Source organism: Bison bison, unplaced genomic scaffold, assembly GCF_000754665.1.
Source record: "Bison bison bison isolate TAMUID 2011002044 unplaced genomic scaffold, Bison_UMD1.0 scf7180017864243, whole genome shotgun sequence".
NCBI lineage: Eukaryota > Metazoa > Chordata > Mammalia > Artiodactyla > Bovidae > Bison > Bison bison.
Genome location: NW_011494815.1, coordinates 3,203,445 through 3,207,291, shown reverse-complemented (window position 1 = coordinate 3,207,291; position 3,847 = coordinate 3,203,445). Strand labels below are relative to the sequence as shown.

The 3,847-nt window shown below is 48.4% G+C and overlaps 1 protein-coding gene across 1 annotated transcript in view; it reads left to right on the top strand.

Moving 5' to 3' along the window:
* The first annotated feature begins 3,133 nt into the window (after positions 1–3,133).
* Positions 3,134–3,847, top strand: part of ALDH1B1 (aldehyde dehydrogenase 1 family, member B1) — a 5,556-nt gene continuing 4,842 nt past the window's right edge. The window contains 1 exon segment of the mRNA XM_010847070.1: positions 3,134–3,205. The gene's annotated coding sequence lies outside the window, so the exon portion shown is untranslated.

Sequence of the window (3,847 nt, the reverse complement as noted above, 5' to 3'; positions counted from 1 at the left end):
AATCTTCTCCAGTAACTTCCTAGGGATCCAAGGCTTCAAAACCTTGAAGGAAAGAAACAGCTTCTCTTCCCCCATTCAGTTCAGTTCAGTTCAGTCGCTCAGTCCGACTCTTTGCGACCCCATGAATCGCAGCACACCAGGCCTCCCTGTCCATCACCAACTCCCGGAGTTCACTCAGACTCACGACCATCGAGTCAGTGATGCCATCCAGCCATCTCATCCCTTCTCCTCCTGCCCCCAATCCCTCCCAGCATCAGTGTAAACACATCCCTGGATGACATTCCTTGCTGACAATGACCTGACTGTGGTTTGTGTTATCTCACCATCTCCCTTCAATTCTTTTAGTCCAAACACTTACAGGAGCTCCAGGCTCAATATTCATCTAAGAGGCCTGGATTTTTTTGTTAATTAAAAAGCTGAATCTAAAATATTCCTTCTGCAAAAGTTCTCTGTGCATTTTACCCTGAGTTATTGCACATTCATCCTTCTCTCCATATCATAAATGTCAAGCATTGTGGAAATTTTTTTATTTTTTTTTAATTTTTGCATGTTTTTACAAATGCCTTTCAGCAGGACTGACTACTCTGGTGACTTCCGATGCAAGCCACAGCTTATGAAATGTCAGGGGTGGACCTGCTGAATGGAATCTAGATGCAGATAAAACGTTCCCTCAATAAGTCTCTTTATGAAAACCATCCATGATGGAGTCATAGAATCCCAAAGACCACTTAGGCTGATGCTTCCTAAATATAGTTGTGCATCAGAAGCATATGGGAAACTTAAAAAATTCCTGGGTTGCAGCCAACATCGAATAATTTAGAATCTCTTAAAGGTAAACCCAGGGAGATTATAAAGTTTTCTGTTGTTATTTTTTTATTATGGTCCCCAGGCAATTCTGATGCACAACTAAGTTTGGGAACCACCTGTCTAGTTCAGTCCTTATTTGGTATTCTCCTCTACAGAATTTTGCCAAGCAGTTTTATTACTGTTTTTTTCTTCTCCAGTGATGAGGGGCTCACTACCTTTCAAGGCAGCCCCTCCCACCCAACCTTGGCCAGCTCTGATTTGTCATGAGGTTCTTCCTCTGCCCCAGGTAACTTACCCTCACAGGTCTGGCTCCATCTTCTAGGACCCCTCAGACTATGTCTGCTTTTGCCCTTTGGAGATTTGGAGGGTGCAGTCCTGTTCCTTGAGCTTTAAGGGGTGGACACTCCCAGTTCTTTCAGCTGCTTCTCACAGGACACAGCCTTCAACCTCTCCCCAGGGGGCCACTTCTTCTTTGCTACACCACAGCTTTCCAAGCAGTCTGACCACATGAAGACTGATACTTGCTTTGTCATGGACTCACTGCCTCTATCAATGAAGCCTGTTAATAGTTGACCAAATAATCCTTGAGTCAATCCACCATGGAGTGAGTGCCATGTCAAGTACCCAAGGGGTGCTAGGCTGGCCAAACCTATAAGGGGAGGCAGAAGGGTTTTTGCAAGGGGCCACATGGTTGTTGGAAAAACATGAACACAGATGTGGCAAGACACAAGATATAATGCTTTTAGTGAAGAACCAAATTTTGCAGCAAGGACTGTGAACATCCTAAGGATGACATGGTAAAAAGAGATTTCACAGAGATGTAGCTTAAGGGAAGACTTACGTGAATTAGGTTCAAACAGGAAATGTGAAGACTCTCAATATGTGGAGAGATTGAGATTTAATACAGATATTGGGTGCTGGCAAAAATTGCTGAACTGGCTGGAGGGAGGGAGAATCAGGGAGTACTTGACCTTCAGGACTGACTGCCAGAATGAGATGGATATGGCCTACCAGCCTTGTTACTAAACAACCTCCTAGCTTTCCAACCTCTCCAACAAGCAAGAGGGTGTAGTGGAGATGAAGTGATTGACAGGCACAAGTTCAGGATTTAGCATCCTTTATGGGGCTTCCCCAGTGACTCAAAGGTAAAGACTTCACCTGCAATGCAGGAGCCACAGGAAACGCAGGTTTGATCCCCCAGTCCAGAAAATCCCCTGGAGGAGGGCATGGCAATCCACTACAGTATCTTTGCCTGGAGAATCCCATGTACAAAGGAGCCTGGTGGTCTACAGTCCATGGGGTCGCAAAGAGTTGAAAACAACTGAAGTGACTTAACATGCATGGCATCCTTTACAGCAACAACAAGATGGAGACAAAATTTAAATGTCCATCAACAATCCACCCTGCTGTGGAAATCTACACTACACTGGAGAGGATGATGTTGTTTTTAATTAATTTTCCCTTGGTGGCTTAGTGGTAAAGAATGTCTGCAATGCAGGAGACACAGAAGATGCAGGTTTGATCCCTGGGTCAGGAAGATCCCCTGGAGAAGGAATGGCAACCCACTCCAGTATTCTTGCCTTAATTAGTGACATGAGGAAAAGTTCATTTTTTAAAACAATTTTTTTTAAAAGGTAGCTAAATAGAGGTCATCATATAATTCATACTGGGCACTGTTTTTAAAAGAATTTTTGAAAAATGCAGGGGGAAAAATATCAGCAAGGTGAGTGGCAAATTTTGAGTGAAGGATTGAAGGTAGTATGTTTTCTTCTTGTGTACCTTTCTGCGTTTTCCAAGCTTTCTACATTGTGCATATCTTCTTTATGTCCGTAAGAAAAATGAAGCTTTTAAAAATTCAAATATAAAATCAACTGGGAGAAAGAGAAATGAGAGTGGAAGACAAACGAAGTCAAGGGAAAAAAATGAGAGAGCTGGGAGAGACAGAAGAGGTTAAGGAGCGGTTCAAATGATGGCAACCTAACAAGGCGCATCGTGTGCGAGGGAGAAAGGAAAAATACAATCGGAGTCCAGTCTCCCACTTTCCTGTGACCTGGGAAGTCCGGCCCACTCAGCGTCTTGACTCGAGAGGAGACAGCTTGCGTGGTGTGGGATACAACCGGAGCTCGGGGTAGGCGCGGAGGGGTGACGCTGGGACTCGCGGAAGGTACAGCGCTACCCGACCTCCCGCTCCCAGTCCCAGAAGGCCCCGCCCGCTGGCTCCCGAAGGGAGGAGCATTGGCCGCGAGGCGCGAGGTCGGCGGCGCCCCAGGCGTAGGCGGAGCCTCATTGGCTGAGGACCCCGCGGAGGCGGGGCTTGCGACGAGCACCCCGGAGGAGGCCTGGCTAGACCTGGGAGAGTCCGAACAGGCACGCGAGCGCGAGCCCCAGTCTGCCACAGGTAACTGGCACCCTCCCCGCCCCCAGGCCTCCGGGGAAGGCCGCAGCTCCCATCCCTGCAGAGTGGAATCTTCCTCTTCGGGTCTCGGCTTCCCCATGTAGGGGGCCGGCCTTTCTGCCCCCAGCGTGCACTGTAGGAACCTCTTCACGTTTCCCACCGCTCCTCCCGCACCCGGGTTCCTGGTTGGCGCTTCATCTGGCCTGGAGACTCACACCCTCGAAACCTTCCGGGTAGCTGGACCTCATCGCGTCTGTCCACCCGGCCTACTCCAGCAGAGAGCCCCTGACTTTATCGAGTGGCCAGGACACACACACCCTCCCCGCATAAGGGGTAAAGTGGGAGCCACCTGGTCCTGGATGACCCAAAAGGTCCGGTCCTTGGCAGGGGTCACTAATACAGGCAACTGTGAGAAACTGTCCATAGTAGGGAGGAAACACAAAACTAGGGCTGTGGGATCCAAGCTGAGACTCCTGTTCTTACTTGCCCTGTGTCTCCAGTGAATCCCAGAACCTCTGATCCCTAACGTTCTTCCAGAACGGAGGTTATCAAATGCCCAAATCCCTTCAGGGCTGTTGGCCACTTGGGGAGTTGACTGTTGAGAAGATGGGCCAGCAAACTGTAAAGCTTGGTGTGCTGTGAGCT